A 17591-nucleotide genomic window follows, 5' to 3' on the forward strand; every position below is an offset into this window, starting at 1 on the left:
ATTTGCACTGCAGCCTAGGCGACAGAGCAACAGTCTGTTTCAAAAAAACAAAAATCCTGATCTATGTCAAGCTGTGTGTTAGGCTGCAATGATTTCATGGTGCATAAAACCAGATATATTCTTTGATCCTATAAAGTTCATTCACAGGTTAGGGAGGAAATAGTCATATAGAAATATAAGTGATATTCTTCTGTTGTAGAACGAAACCACCTACTATGTGTCAAGCACTTCAATAGTATCTCCAGATACTTAATTCCTGCCCTTAAGAGTTTACTATGTAATGGAGAACCTATACATAGATCATTAAAATACAGTATGGTCTGTGATACAGATGGTGTCAAAGTATTAAGGGAGGCCTAAAGAGGGCCATTTAAACATGGTGGTGGGGGCCCTCAATCGTGCCTTTTTAGAAGAGGGGATTCGGTCTAAGCCGGCAAGATTTGAGAGGAGGGATTGAGTGCAGGTGGTGGAGAGAAGTCAAAACCTATTCCAGATGGCATAGAGTAGTAGCTGGCATGGGCTTCAGTGCAAGGTAGATCCAAATTTGAGTTCTAGTTTTGCACTTTCTAGTTTTGTCACTTCAGAACAATGAACTTAAAAACATCTTTTTTTTTTTCGCCCAGGCACGGTGGCTCACGCCTGTAATCCCAGCACTTTGGGAGGCCGAGGCGGGTGGATCACCTGAGGTCGACAGTTTGAGACCAGCCTGGCCAACGTGGTGAAACCCCGTCTCTACTAAAAATACAAAAATTAGCTGGGCCTGGTGGTGCATGCCTGTAATCCCAGCTACTCGGGAGGCTGAGGCAGGAGAATCGCTTGAACCCGGGAGACTCTGTCTCAAACAAACAAACAAACAAACAAAAGACAAAAAACCTTTTTTCCTTATATGTAACGTGAAAATAATAGGGTTGCAAAAGAATGAAATGAGAAGAGTATATATAGACAATATGAATCTCAGCTCAAAAATTCAGACATGCAAGAAATAACACCGTATTTTTCTTTCTGTTTCTTTTTCTTTTTTTTTCTTTTTTTTTTTTTTTTTGAGTTGGAGTCTCGCTCTGTGGCCCAGGCTGGAGTGCAGTGGCACAATTTCGACTCACTGCAAGCTATGCCTCCCAGGTTCACGCCATTCTCCTGCCTCAGCCTCCCAAGTAGCTGGGGTTACAGGTGCCCGCCACTACACCCAGCTAATTTTTGTGTTTTTAGTAGATGCAGCATTTCGCCATGTTGGCGGGGCTAGTCTTGAACTCCTAACCTCCGGTGATCCGCCTGCCTCAGCCTCCCAAAGTGCTGAGATTACAGGCGTGGGCCACCGTGGCTGGCCTTTATTTTATTTTTGAGACAGACTCTCCCTCTGTTGCCCAAGCTGGAGTGCAGTGGTGTGATCTTGGCTCACAGCCTCCCTAGTGGCTGGGATTACAGGTGCACGCTACCATGCCTGGCTAATTTTTGTATTTTTAGTAGAGATGGAGTTTCACCATGTTGGCCAGGTTGGTCTCAAACTCCTGACCTCAAGTGATGCGTCCGCCTAGGTCTCCTAAAGTACCGGGATTACAGGCGCGAGCTACCTTGCCCTGCCGATATGTATATTGTAAAATAAAATGTATATATTTGAAATTGTCCTCTTAGAAGTTTATACCAGTATATACTCCAATATGTATGTAATGGTCTGTTTTCTCAAACACTCACAAATGCTGGATATTATTATTTATTTTGAGACAGAGTTTCGCTCTTGTTGCCCAGGCTGGAGTGCAATGGCGTCACTGCAACCTCCATCCCTGAGTTCAAGCAATTCTCCTGCCTTAGCCTCCCAACTAGCTGGGATTACAGGTGCCTACTGCCATGCTGGGTTAATTTTTTGTATTTTTAGTAGAGACAGAGTTTTGCCATGTTGGCGAGGCTGGTCTCAAACTGCTGACCTCAGGTGATCCACCCTCCTTGGCCTCCCAAAGTGCTAGGATTACAAGCATGAGAGACTGTGCCCCGCCAAATATCTGGGTTTTTTTGTTTGTTTGTTTTTTGGTTTTTTTTTATGGCTGGGCGTGGTGGCTCTGGCCTGTAATCCCAGCATTTTGAGAGGCTGAGGCACGTGGATCACTTGAGGCCAGGAGCTCCAGACCATCCTGGCCAACAGGGTGAAAACTCCGTCTCTACTAAAAATATAAAAATTAGCTGATCGTCGTGGTGCACGTCTGTAATCCCAGCCCCTTGGGAGGCTGAGGCACGAGAATCACTTGAACCTGGGATGTGGAGGTTGCAGTGAGCCACTACACTCCAGCCTGGGTGACAGAGGGAGACTCTGTCTCAAAAAAAAAAAAAAAAAAAACCAACCAGAAAAACAATTTTTGGCCAGGCACGATGGCTCACACCTGTAATCCCAGCACTTTGGGAGGCCCAGGTGGGTTTATCACCTGAGTTCAGGGGTTCGACACCAGCCTGGCCAACATGGTGAAACCCTGTCTCTACTAAAAATACAAAAAAATTAGCTGGGTGTGGTGGCGGGTGACTGTAATCTCAGCTACTATAGAAACCGAGACTGGAGAATCGCTTGAACCCAGGAGATGGAGGTTGCAGTGAGCCGAGATCTCACCATTGCACTCCAGCCTGGGCAACAAGAGTGAAACTCCATCTTGAAAACAAACAAACAAAAAACAAAAAACAACTTTTTAATTTGGCTAGGTGTGGTGGCTTATGGTTGCAATCCTAGTACTTTAGAGACTGAGGCAGGAGGATCCCTTAAGCTCAGGAGTTGAGACCAGCCTGGGCAACAACGAAACCCCAACTCTATTTTAAAAAAATGTTTTCATGCTTATAAAAAAGAACTATAAATGTACAGAAAAAGTAGAGAGAATAATATAATAAACACCATATACCTATCACGTAGAATTTTTTTTAGCATTTTGTCATGTTTCACACATTTTTCATTGAAATCTTTTTAAGTAAATGCATAAAATTTTACTCCTAAATATTTTGATACACATATCTAATGATAATACTTTCCTGTACAACCATAATAATATTAACACACTCAAGTTTTGTTGCCCAAATATCTTTTGCACCAAGTTTGTTTATAGTGTGATCCAAGCAAGAAGTATGATGGCATTTAGTTGTTGGGTCTCTGAAATGGCTTTTTTTTTTTCCTTAAAAGTCTTTATTTTTTAATTAGCTGGGCATGGTGGCGGGTGCCTGTAATCCCAGCTACTTAGGAGGCTTCGGCAGGAGAATCGCTTGAACTTGAGCGATTCTTGAGGGGAGGTTGCAGTGAGCCAAGATTGCATCACTGTACCACTGCACTCCAGCCTGGGCAACAGAGTGAAACTCTGTCTCAAAAAAAAAAAAAAAAAAGGCTTTATTTTTTAAGAGCAGTTTTAGGTTCATGGCAAAATTGAAAAAAAAAAAAAAAATACAAAGATTCCCCGTGTGCTGCCTCCCCCAAGATATGCATAGTCTCCTCCATTATCAACATCCTGAAATATATTTTGATCTAGAACAGACTTTCTCCCTAGCTTTTCATTTTTCCTGTTACATTGATTTGTAGAGAGTAGACTAGTATTTCCTTAGAATGTTTCAACTTCTAGATGTTTCTGGTTGTTTCCTTGTGGTGTCATTTAACAATAACCTCAGTATTTTCTATTAATGAAAGTTGGATTTAAAGGCTTGATGAGATTCAGGCTGAATACTGCATCATACCAGAAGGTACATAGTGAAGCTCTGTTTATCCCATTATTAATGATATTAAGATTGATCACTGGGTCTATGTGGTGACAGTCATCTTAGAACTCATTAGTAAGCTGCAGGGTGATAACTTTAGCACCAGATGAATATGCAGCTCCCCAGACTTTCACCTAATTGTTTCAGCATCCATTGATAATTCGTGGCTTAATAAATTATTTCCCTAGGGATTGCAAATTCTGTTTTTTTGTTTGTTTGTTTGTTTTCAATTCTGTCTACATTGATAGCTAGCCTTTTTCAGAAAGAAGGGCTCTTGCTCATCAGCTGGGACTATTAGGTTACTCTGCAATAGGTTACTGCAAATAACCTAATTCTTTGCCCTTTCAGATAAGAACTTGGTGGAATGGCCACCTGTAGAAAAGTTTTTGTTTATTTGCTCACTTCTTTTATTCCTCCTCCTCTTTTTTTTTTTTTAAAGTATTCTATGGATGCAGGGATATTTATTTATTTATTTGAGATGGAGTCTAGCTCTGTTACCCAGGCTGGAGTACAGTGGTGCAATATCGGCTCACTGCAACCTCCGTCTCCCAGGTTCAAGCTATTCTCCCGCCTCAGTCTCCTGAGTAGCTGGGATTACTGGCATGTGTCAACATGCCTGGCTAAGTTTTGTATTTTTAGTAGAGATAGGTTTTTGCCATGTTGGCCAGGCTGGTCTCAAACTCCAGACCTCAAGTGATCTGCCCAACCCGCCTCCCAAAGTCCTGGGATTACAGGTGGGAATCATCATGCCCGGCCTGACTCATGGATTTTTATATAGTCAATGTGTTTCAATTTGTTACAGGCATTGTTCTTTTGATGCTAAAATTGTCCCAACTTTGGCCAATAAATGCCTCTGTCAAGCTGCTGGTTCTGTAAATTTTATTCTATTTTTTTTTAATTTTTATTTTTTTAGGTAGAGTCTCGCTCTGTCACCCAGGCTGGAGTGTAGTGGCATGATACTGGCTCACTGCAACCTCCACCTTCCAGGTTCAAGTGATTCTCCCACTTCAGCCTCCCAAGTAGCTGGGATTATAGGCACCAGCCACCATGTCCAGCTAATTTTTGTGTTTTTAGTAGAGATTCGGTTTCTCCATGTTGGCCAGGCTGTTCTCAAACTCCTGACCTCAGGTGATCCTCCTGCCTCGGCCTCCCAAAGTGTTGGGATTACAGGCATGAGCCACCGAGCCTGGCCAGTATTTTTTAGAAATTTAAAAAATCAATCTGGTAGGTTGGAAAGTGCTACTTCTTTGTGATTTTAACTTGCAGATCCCTCATCAGTGGTGAAAGGTGAGCATCTTTCATATTTTACCAGTGGTGAATATCTTTCATATTTTATCAGCCATTTATATTTCTTACTCTGTGGATTGCCTATTCATATCTTTTGTCCATTGTCCTATTGATATAACTGTGTATATGTATATGTAACTAATTATCAACACTCATCTCTACAGATGAACTGTTTTCAGTGCTTACTGCCAGTCTTTTCCAGCTACAACTTCCCTATGCTTGAATTTTTTATTTTGATGATTCCCTGCTCTAGAATGTCAGCTTATTCAGAAAAGGGATACATTTTCTTCTGGTTTATTTGAAAATACCCTTCTACTGCATGATAACATTTTCTTCAGAGCTTGATAGATGTTTTATTATTAGCTGTTGTATCTTAGACATTGTAAAGATTCTTCTTTTTTTGAGACAGGATCTTGCTCTGCTGACCAGGCTGGAGTGCAGTGGCATGATCATGGCCCACTGCAGCCTTAACCACTTGGACTTAAGCGATCCTCTTGCCTCAGATTCTCCTGCCTCAGCCTCCAGAGTAGCTAAGACTATAGGTGCACACCACCATGCCTGGTTAATTTTTTTTTTTTCATTTTTAGTAGGGACCAGTCTTGCCACGTTGCCCAGGCTGGTTTCGAATTCCTGACCTCAAGTGATTCTCCCATCTCAGTCTCCTGAAATGCTGGGGTTACAGGCATTAGCCACTGTGCCCAGTGAAATTCTTATTTTTGAAGTTTAAAAATTCCTCCAAGTTAGGCCTTTTTCCTAAAAATGTATATAGAACAAGTTAAACATTATTTTTTCTGAGTATTTTTTAAAAGATTAGATACATTCTTTTTTTGTTGTTCTGCTATAAAAAGTATTATTGCTTCTATTCCATTCATTGGCTCTATTATTTTTTTAAAATTTCATTCAGATAAACAGAATTGCAACTTGGAAGAATGTTAAAATGTTAGTACAAGTAATTCATGGGGAAAAAATCTTTAAAAATGATTATCTTGGCCAGGTGTGGTGGCTCATGCCTGTAATCCCAGCACTTTGGGAGGCCAAGGTGGGGGAATCACCTGGGGACAGAAGTTCGAGACCAGCCTGATCAACATGGTAAAACCTCATCTCTACTAAAAATATAAAATTATCCGGGCATGGTGGCACATGCCTGTAATCCCAGCTACTTGGGAGGCTGAGGCAGGAGAATTGCTTGAACCCGGGAGGTAGAGGTTGCAGTGAGTTGAGATCGTGCCATTGCATTCCAGTCCAGGCAACAAGAGTGAAACTCCGTCTCAATAAAATAAAATATTATTTTAACTTTTGTAAATATCTACTACTGGGTTATTTACTTGACTGTAGGACAGGGACCATCTCAGTCTTGTACACTGGGTCATCCTCAAAACTTAGCACAAGTGCTCAATAGTCATTGAAAAATTCATTTCAACTATCATTTTCTTATATCTGCGTTTATCTCATCATTTCTCCATCTTTTGCTCCAATTGACAGACTATGTCAACCTTGCCTTCTCCCTCACTAACTTAATAAATATTGTGATGTGTCTGAATGTTATACAATTACTCCATTGAAACTTTTCATCTCTGGACTCTTTCATTGACTTGGAGAATTTCTTTTTTTTCTGGCAGATTATTGTAGCATGGTATTGCTTGCACTGGTCATCAGCCGGTCAATATTGTGGGCTGTGAGCACTTTTTAAAGAATGAATAGAAAAGTGTGGTGATCCTACCTGACAATAGTATCCTCCAAAAACAATCTTGGGAGCTAGTGCTAGGGTTGCCTGCATGTTGTGCCAGGTGGGGCTAAGGTCTCCCCTTCTAAAAACAGGAGGGAGCCTGCACTTAGCTTCTCCCACGATGGCTTTTTGCTGAGTTGCTGGCTTTCCCAGACAACTCCTAAAGCTGGCACCTAAACTCAGCCACCCTGGCTCTAAATAGTCTCTGTGTCCACATTCTGACACATTTTAAGAGGGTGTCATCTCAGGGGGCACACGTCCTTCCGTTGGAACACAGATAGCACATAGCTTTGGCATCCCTCTGGGATGATGGGAGACTGTGACGATGTCATCTCTTGGTGACCCTTGGCTTGTATGTTTTTCCATTAAAGCCTGTTCCTTAACTCAAGCTGAATGACCATGTGAAATTCATCCCAAGCCCTATTGCACAAAGGGTGGCAACCATGAAGGGAATCCCCACTCACTTTGAACAACCCAAATGAAATGAAAAAGACATATTGTTGAATGGGCTCCAAGAGGATTCATGTCTGGTCTTACTTGGTTGATTTTGAACAAACAGAAGTTGAGTTGGATGTTGTCAGAAATTGATGTGGATCCCCAACCAATTTTTATTTTTTGAGACAAGGTCTTCCTGGAGTGCAGTGGTTTGATTATGGCTCACTGCAACCTCTGCCTCCATGGCTCAAGTAATCCTCTCACCTCAGCCTCCAAGGGTAGCTGGAACCACACACCTGCAACCATGCAAGGCTAATTTTTTTTTTTTTTTTTTTCAGTTTTTGTAGATATGGGGTCGCCCTATGTTGTCCATGCTGGTCTCTAACTCCTGGGCTCAAGTGATCCACCCACCTCAGCCTCCCAAAGTGCTGGGATTATAGCCATGAGCCACTGCACCTGGGCTTCCAATCAAAATTTTAATGGTAGGACATCAGATCCAGATACCATAAAAAAAGAATAAAGCTGGCAGTAGTGACATTTCAGAAATATAGCAGATTTCTTATAAAATTGTGAGGGAGGAGCAGAGTCGAATGGGGAATGTAGAGTGACAACTGAAGCCATATTTCTAATGTGAGTAGGATTGCTAAGAAAAGGACTCTCCCCTTTAAGGTTTTATACTTAAATGGCGAATTTGTGCCTCGTTGAGACCTCAGACACCACTAAGGATGTCAGAAGAGGAAAGGACATCCAAGTGTTGCAATTCCTAAAAGGACTGTCAACAAACTTTTCTTTTAGCCCCCTGTGACAGGGGAGTGGAGTGTAAGGTACATGAATGTGTTTGCAGGTCCCCTGCAAGTGTGGAGAAGGCGCTGAAGCACCCAGCACTGAGAAGAAGCATGCCTTTACCAGCAGAGTCAGATGGGCATTTGTGACTGTGCTGCAGGAAGTGCGCGCCCAGTCCCTGTGCGATGCAGCACAGGAAGGAGGAAGAACCTCCGTGGCAGGCTAACCTAGTGGTCTGCCAGGAACTACTGCATGAGCAACTGTTAGGCCCCAAGACTGGGCCCAGAGACACACCCCACTACCATGGTGAAGCACATTTCCTGTGGTGCCTGTGCCCCTGCTGAGTTGTGGGAGTTAGGCAAGTAATGTCGGCAGTCGTATACAGATTTAGAGCAAATCATTCAGAAGGACATTGCTTCTCCCTGATGTGCAAGCCGGTCCTGCCTGAGCGTTCCAATTTAGAGAGTACCTGCTGGAGTGAGGCAGAAGTGTAAAGCCTTTTCTGTTTGATAAGAGACTGACCAAGATACCTGACTGAGGGGTTACCAGACAACAGGAGCCACATGTGGACTTGGCAATCCACTGGTCCCTGAACCTGGGTAAGTTTCTGGGCAGAGCTGCATTTATTGATGGCTATGAAGAGTGGTCAGTGAAAGTGAAACCTGTATCTCTACATCTTGGCATCAGCCGCTTGGCTCTCTGCTTATGCACTGTGTATGTCTGTTCTGTACCTGAAGACATTCTGGAAGTGGATGTTTTGCACAGGTTAGCAGCTGTGCCGTCTGTCGCGGACTTGATGGACCATTTGACAATGGAACTGGGACAGTCCACCGAGAGCCAGGAACAGTTTCTGGAACATTTGCCTTCATGGGAGGGCAACAGTGGACTTTTACAGTGTTGCCACATGGATATATGTACAACCCCACCATGTGTCATGATTTTATTAATAATGTTATGCCAATCTCTGATTTTCTTGCAGGTTTAGAAGCAGTAGCACCCTTCTTGCCTGAGATTGGGATAATGAGGCTGAGACAGCTTTTCTGGGTAGTAAACCAAGGGTGCCCATTCATGTAACCACATTCATGTAGATGTACATGTAACCACAGATAGTTTTGGATAGGGCCTATAGCAATGCACGGAGCTCTTGGAAGCGCCAATGGGCTGTTAGTCCCAACTGCCGAAGGGAGCTGAGCTCCGGCGTTCATTAATAAAGAAGCAGTTAGTGACTGCATATGCTGCCCTTCAGGCTCATAAGAACATGGCAGGATGGGTTACAGTTGTTGTGCAGATGACTTACCTGGTAGCAGGATGGGTGTGTTCATAGGTAATGATCTTCTGGATTGGGACAACACAGACATCTACTTTAGTGAAGTGGGATGCCTACTTAGAACAGCAGAGTATGCTGAGTGCAAGTCCCTTAGCAGCAGAGATACAAGAAGCCTTAGGACCTGTAGTCCTAATGCAAGATAAGGCCATGCGCCTAAGGCCATGGTGCCTGAGGCACCCCTAGACCCTGAGCCTTCACCGTTAGGAAGGGCATCCTTCCATTCCTAATAGGGCATGGTACACAGCTAGGTCTAGCTGGGGTGCTATTGCTGCCTGGACTGCTGGTGCATATATGTATACATGGATGTCAGAGGGCACCTCGTAGCGTCTTTGGTTTACACTTATAATTTGCTGTCTCTGAGGAAAGATTGCCTTGCGTGGTTTGGTTTTTATTTTGCTACCCAGTTCATTTAGCATTTAATTTTAGCATAAATTCCTGGGGTTTTTTTTTTTGTTTTGTTTTGTTTTTTTTTGGAGATGGAGTCTCACTCTGTCCCCAGGCTGGAGTGCAGTGGTGCTATCTCGGCTCACTGCAACCTCTGCTTTCCAGGTTCAAGCAATTCTCCTGCCTCAGCCTCCCAAGTAGTTGGGACTACAGGTGCGTATCACCATGCCCAGCTAATTTTTGTATTTTTAGTAGAGACAGGGTTTCACCATGTTGGCCTGGATGGTCTCGATCTCCTGACCTCATGATCCGCCTGCCTTGGCCTCCCAGAGAGCTGGGATTACAGGCGTGAGCCACCGCGCCCAGCTTCCTGTGTTTCTAATATGAAGTTTCCGTGGCTGGTGCAGATATTTGTATAACTTGTAGCCTTTTTTTTCCTTAAAAATAGTTTGGTGCAAAGTCAGGTATCTATTCATTTTCCCGTACCTAGAACAATAAAGTCCTGGACATGCTTTAAGCAATTCAAGAATCCATTAATTAGATGAGTTTGCCCTCAGAAAAACTTCCCAATTCCAAGTCTTTGGATTTTCATGATTTATGTTTGTAAGGTGAGGCTCCCTGTTTTCTTGCATTAAAAAACCCGCTAACTTCATTGGAAGAGCCTTTGATCTGTGAGCTTAGATGCGTCAAACCAAACAAGGCAGTGATCCACAGCTTTCCTAGGAGGCATCTTAACTGCTGAAGTTAAGGAACTCAGCCATCCTTCCCAAACGTTTGTTCTCCACACATTAGGAAGGGCAGAAAAAGTCTTTATTCCAATGTTAAAACTTTCCCCCAGAACTCAGGGGATTAATGTATAAACTCAGTGGACAGGGAGGTAGGTTTTCTGCTTCCCTCCAAATCGAAGCCAAGATTAATTACGGTATTCACCTGTTTCTGAAACATGCTGGTTAATGGATCCTAGCTGTGCGCTCCCCGAAGCAGCACTGGTCCCACAGTTCTTAGCCGACTCACTTGCTTTGATCAACTCATTCTCTCTCAGCAGGCCAAAACGCTAGCCACAGGACACAAGTGCTTAGTTTACAATCATGTTAATTTTGCTTTTTGTTTGTCTTCAGCAGTTGGAGATTAATGAGTAAAAAGGGTGTTTAAATTTTCAACCAACCTTCTTCTAATCACTTGGCTGCATTGTCACTGGCAGTTTTATTACTTTGATTTCCTGAATCAATCAGGTGTACAGTTTCTATGTCCAATGTAGGTTATGGTGCAGGAAAAGACAGTCCTACCAGGAATTACTGCTGTTGCTCTGGATTCCAGGAAGGCCTATTGTGAAAATTCTTAAGCACTGTTGTAGGACTTCTGTTTTTTCTTTTGAGACAAAGTCTCGCTCTATTGCCCAGGCTGGAGGGCAGTGGTGTGATCTCGACTCACTGCAACCTCCACCTCCCAGGTTCAAGTGATTCTCCTGCCTCAGCCTCCTGAGTAGCTGGGATTACAGGTGTGCACCACCACACCCAGCTAATTTTTGTATTTTTAGTAGAGACAGGATTCCACCATGTTGACCAGGCTGGTCTCAAACTCCTGACCTCAAGTGATCCACACACTTTGGCCTCCCAAAGTGCTGGGATTACAGATTTGAGCAATGTGCAGGGCCTAGATTTATATTATTTGGAGAAAAGGTCTTACTATGTTGCCCAGGTGGGAATGCAGTAGCTATTCACAGGCATGATCATAGCTCACTGCAGCCTCGAATTCCTGACCTCAAATTGAAAGATTCTCTCCAGGGCATGAAAGTTTAAGGGAATTAATAACTCCTCCCTCTTCAGGCCCAGTCCCAAGGTGCAAGGCCACTTGCGCCAGCAGTGTGCGTCAGCAAGATAGCAGAAGCAGGAAGAGAGCTGGCTGGAAGACACGTATCCCCTGAAGACGGAGAGAGAGGCTATCCGGTACTGTGTAGCAGTTACATCAGACTGAGACACTTCCTGTTTACAGGAGACTATAAAATCCCTGCCCCATCCTCTTTTGGTGCTGATGCCATATTAGGCCTCAGCCCGACTGCATCCAGGCGCTCATTAAAACAGCGTGTTGCTCCACACCGCCTTGTGTTTGTTGGTGCCCTTTCAGGGTTTGAACCGATGCAAGAGCCTTGCACCAAATGATCCTCCTTTATCAGCCTCCAGGATAGGTGGGATTACAGGCAAGTGCCACCTGGACTGGATTATTCCTTGCATTTTTAAGAAATCAGACATTTTCTAAACATTTAACAAAGGATGTTGCTATGGACATTTCTCATAGCTAGGGAATCAAATTAGCTTGTCCGTTGGAATGGTGAAAGTTAATTAAGAATTTGAAGTAGGCCGGGCGTGGTGGCTCACGCCTGTAATCCCAGCACTTTGGGAGGCTGAGGCTGGTGGATCACCTGATGTCAGGAGTTCGAGACCAGCCTGGCCAACATGGAGAAACCCCATCTTTACCAAAAATACAAAAAATTAGCCAGGCGTGGTGGCACATGCCTGTAATCCTGGCTACTCGGAAGGCTGAGGCAGGAGAATCACTTGAACTCAGGAGGCAGAGGTTGCAGTGAGCCGAGATCACGCCATTGCACTCCAGCCTGGGCAACAAGAGTGAAACTCCGTCTCAAAAAAAAAAAAAAAAAAGAAAGAAAAGAATTTGAAGTAAATTCATTATAAGATGAGTTTGTTGCTACTCCAACTCCTCATCCTGTTTTCCTAATTGAGGAAAACGAACTCCATTCTGTTGCAGGTTTTCTTCAGTGTATGCTTCCTGGTATATACAGAAACAAACCTAGCCTGGATGATTCTCAAAGAGGTCTCATATCAGATAAATCCCCTTCAGGTCTAATACATTGTAATGGAGATTTTGTACACAAATTGCAACTGACTATGCCTTGTTCCTGGCAGTAAAGGACACGAATAGTTTTGCTTTCACATAGTGAGGTACAAACCCGATCATAATACTTCTTGCCTTCACGTTTTTAAATGTTCCCTGCGACCTCTGGATGATACTCCCATGAATTTATACATGCCTCTCTCCACTGTGAGTTCCTTCTGGAGCAGTGGCTTCTTTATCATTGTGCTGCCAGCTCCTAAAACAGTCCTGGGGACAGGAGGCCCTCACTGAACAAATGTTTAAGGCATTGAGGAAAGAACTTCATCCTGATGCCTTGGCATGAAGATGCATTTAGGGGTCCCAGGGGTGTAATTACATTTCTCAGGACCTCTATCTAGCCTGGGTGATGTGTGACACTCATTTCTTAAGCCCACAGGAGCTCTCCCTTACCCTTCAAAATCCCAGGGAGAGTATCTGAGAGAAGCTTAAGAACCTCTCTTAGGCCAGGTGCGGTGGCTCAGGCTTATAATCTCAGTACTTCGGGCGGCTGAGGCAGGAGGATCGCTTGAGGCCAGGAATTTGAGACCAGCCTGGACAACATAGTGAGTCCTTGTCTCTACTGAAAATAAACTATTAGCCAGATGTGGTGGTACGTGCCTGTAGTCCCAGCTACTCAGGAGGCTGAGGCAGGAGGACAGCCTGAGCCGGGGGAGGTCAAAGCTACAGCAAGCAGTGATTGCACCACTGCATTCCAGCCTGGGTGACAGAGTGAGGCCATGTCTTAAAAAAGAAAAAAAAAAAAAAAAAAAAAAAAGCCGGGTAAGGGGTCTGTTGCCTGTAATACCAGCGTTTGGGAGGCTGAGTGGGGAGGATTGCTTGAGTTCAGGAGTTGGAGACCAGCCTGGGCAATGTGGAGTCCTATCTAGGGAAAAGGAGTCAGGCTGGCAAGACCAAGAGAAAGCAAAAGCATATAACCTGTGGGTCTGCCTTTCTTCATGGTCCAGGATATGTGGCTCTCCTGCACCCAATTTATCACAAGACACCTGCAGATTAATTAGCTCATTGCAACCTTGGTGTTATCAGCACTGCTGTAAGCCCTTGTCAGCACACAGTACCATCCTATAAAATCCCCAGCAAACCTTTTTCTCCTTGCAGTCTGCCCCTTTCTCACTGACCTGCCCCTTGCATCCTTGCAATGTATTTTCATACTTTCTCTCTCTCTTTTTTTTTTTGAGATGGAGTCTGGCTCTTGTCACCCAGGATGAAGTGCAATGGAGGGATCTCGGCTCACCGCAACCTCAACCTCCCACGCTCAAGTGATTCTCCTATCTCAGCCTCCTGAGTAGCTGGGATTACAGGCATGGGCCACCACACCCGGCTAAATTTTGTATTTTTAGTAGAGATGGGGTTTCACCATCTTGGCCAGGCTGGTCTCTAACTCCTGACCTCGTGATCTGCCTACCTCAGCCTCCCTAAGTGCTGGGATTACAGGTGTGAGCCACCGCGCCCAGCTTTTTTCATACTTTCTGTAATAAATCTGCCTTTTTTTAACCAACAACTGTCTTGGTAAATTCCTTTACCGCCTGCATGATAGCAATCTTAGATAGTTGCCACTCACCTGCAACAGGCAACATGGCGAAACCCCATCTCTACAAAAAATACAAAAATCAGCTGGGTGTGGTGGCACATGCCTGTGCTCCCAGCTACTTGGCAGGGCTGAGGTGGGAGGATCACTTGAGTCCAAGAGGTTGAGTCTGCAGTGAGCCGTGTTTGCACCACTGCCCTCCAGCCAAAGAAACAAGAAACAAACAAGAAAAGACCTTGCCTTTAAGCACAAGGACTATGGGACTCCAGAGTGTGGCTGTGCATGAAAGACAATGAAGTGGGCACTATGCTGCTGGGGGCAGAGAAAAAAAGGGACATATGTGACCTAACACAAAAGCTAGAGCTGGGTCTGATGGCAAAGATGACCATCAGGCTGCTTGTGGGACTTGTGGGATGCTGCTATGGCAAGCTGCATTTTCTAAGACTGCCCTGGCAGTACGTATCTGATTCTACATGTTCTCCTTATAATGTGACTGGATATTCCTCCTTTGAGAGATAGGTCTATGTTCCCTACCCTTAAACCTGAGTAACCTTTTGTGTCTACCTCAACCAAAAAAAAATCTGGTGGAATGATGCCATGTGACTTCTAAGATTAGGTCATAAAACAGCTTCTCCCTGCCTATTAGGGCACCTACCTTGGGAACCCCTGAGCTGTTATGTAAATCTAACTACCTTCAAGCTGCCTTGCAGGAGACACCACACAGAGTTAAAAGGGATGTCTGAGGAGCCCCAGGTGTTCCAGTACCTAGCTGTTGGAGTCTCCTCAGCATAAGCACCAGGCATGTAAACGAAGAAACCTTTGAGATAAGCTAACCCCAACCAGTCAGGCTGCAATCTCATGAGAGAACTTGAGCAGAACTGCCCTTGAGCTGCTCTAGAATTCTTGACACATAGAAACCATGAGAAGTAAAAATGATTGTTGTTCAAAACAATTAATTTTATGGGCGATTTGTTATATGGTCATAGTGTTTGGGAAAGGAAACTAGACACATTTACCAAAATTGACCATAACCTGGGCCAAATTGTAGTTAGGATTAAAAAAACCATTTGGGGTAACTGCAATTTAGTTTTATTTATTTATTTATTTATTTATTTATTTATTTTGAGATGGAGTTTCACCGTTGTTTGCCCAGGCTGGAGTGCAGTGGCTCAGTCTAGGCTCAGTGCAACCTCTGCCTCCCAGGTTCAAGCGATTCTCCTCCCTCAGCCTACCCAGTAGCTGGGATTACAGGCATGCACCACCACGCCTGGCTAATTTTTGTATTTTAGTAGAGATTGGGTTTCATCACGTTGCCCAGGCTGGTCTCGAATTTCTTTTTTTTTTTTTTTTTTTTTTGAGACAGAGTCTCACTCTGTCACCCAGGCTGGAGTGCAGTGGCTGGATCTCAGCTCACTACAAGCTCTGCCTCCCAGGTTTACGCCATTCTCCTGCCTCAGCCTCCCAAATAGCTGGGACTACAGGCGCCCGCCACCTCGCCCGGCTAGTTTTTTGTATTTTTAGTAGAGACGGGGTTTCACCGTGTTAGCCAGGCTGGTCTCGATCTCCTGACCTCGTGATCCGCCTGCCTCGGCCTCCCAAAGTGCTGGGATTACAGGCTTGAGCCACCGTGCCCGGCCTCGAATTTCTTATCTCAGGTGATCCACCCTCCTCGGCCTCCCAAAGTGCTGGGATTATAGGCGGGAGCCACTGTGCGCGGCCGCAATTTACTCTTAAAAATAAGAACCTAGGGGCCGGGCGCAGTGGCTCATGCCTATAATCCCAGCACTTCAGGAGGCCAAGGGGGGTGGATTGCCTGAGGTCAGGAGTTTGAGACCAGCCTCATGGCGAAACCCCATTTCTACTAAAATTCAAAGATTAGCCAGGTGTAGTGGCAGGCACCTGTAATTCCAGCTACTTGGGAGGCTGATGCAGGAGAATCGCTTGAACCCGGGAGGCAGAGGTTGCAGTGAGCCGAGACTGAGCCACTGCACTCCAGCCTGGGCAACAGAGCCAGACTCCATCTCAAAAAAAAAAAAAAAAGAAAGAACCTAGACTGACTGCCGTGGCTCAGGCCGTGGCTCATCCTGGCATTTTGGGAGGCTGAGGCAGGCAAATCACTTGAGGCAGGGAGTTTGAGACCATGGCAATACCCCCTCTCTACTAAAAAATACAAAAACAAGCCAGATGTGGTGGCACACGCCTGTAATCCCAGCACTTTGGGAGGCTGAGGAGGGTGGATCACTTGAGGCCAGGAGTTTGAGACCAGCCTGGCCAACATGGCGAAACTCCATCTTTACAAAAAATAGAAAAAGCATCCAGGTGTGGTGGCACATGCCTGTAATCCTAGCTACTCAGGTGACTGAGGCACGAGAATCCCTTGAACCTGAGAGGTGGAGGCTGTAGTGAGCTGAGATTGCTCCACTGCACTGCAGCCTGGGCAACAGAGCAATACTCCATCTCAAACAAAACAAAACAACAAAAAAGAAGAAAAGGCCGGGCGCACGGGCACAGTGGCTCATGCCTGTAATCCCAGCACTTTGGGAGGCCGAGGCAGGTGGATCACCTGAGGTCAGGAGTTTGAGACCAGCCTGACCAAAATGGCAAAACCCTGTCTCTACTAAAAACACAAAATTAGCTGGGTGTGGCGGTGCATGTCTGTAGTCCTAGTTACTCAGGAGGCTGAGGAAGGAGAATCACTTGAACCTGGGAGGCAGAGGTTGCAGTGAGCCGAGGCTGTGCCACTGCACTCCAGCCTGGGAGATGGAGCAAGACTTTCTCTCCAAAAAAAAAAAAAAAATTCTAATGTCAATGGATAGAAAAGATCTTCCCTAATCTGATAAGTGACTCAATGAAAAACTGTAGCAAATATCATATTAAATAGTAAAATAGTAGTAAAATATCAAAGTTTTTCCTCTTGAAGTTGGGAGCAGGACAATGATATCCACTACCTCTACATTGTCCTAGCAAATACAGAAGGCAAGAAAAAATAAAACATATAAGGCTCAAAACAGAAGGAAAAAACTGTCATTATGTAGCAGGACAAGCCGCAGACAAAACCTCTCAGACACCGAGTTGTAGAAGGAAGGGCTTTATCCAGCTGGGAGCATCGGCAAGCTACTGCCTTAAAATCCAAGCTTCCCGAGTGCACAATTTCTGTCCCTTTTAAGGGCTCACAACACTAAAGATTTCACATGAAAGCGTCGTGATTGATTTGAGCAAGCAGGGGGTACGTGACAGGGGCTGCATGCACCAGTGGTCAGAGAGAAACAAAACAGGGCCGGGAGTTTCACTACGTTCTTTTATACAATGCCTGGAATCTATGAATAATATCGGTTTCTAAGTTATTAGTTGATTTTTAACTACTGGGTTTAGGACAGGCAGGCCCAGGCCTGGTTTTGGGCCTGGCACCGGGCTGCCTGTCTTTGGTTTTACTTCCTTGTTTTTTTCTTAAAACAGGTACTGAATATAAAACAATATGACTCTCTCCGCCAGACCGCCGCTGC

This window comes from Macaca fascicularis, chromosome 13, assembly GCF_037993035.2.
Source record: "Macaca fascicularis isolate 582-1 chromosome 13, T2T-MFA8v1.1".
In the NCBI taxonomy this organism is placed as follows: Eukaryota; Metazoa; Chordata; class Mammalia; order Primates; family Cercopithecidae; genus Macaca; species Macaca fascicularis.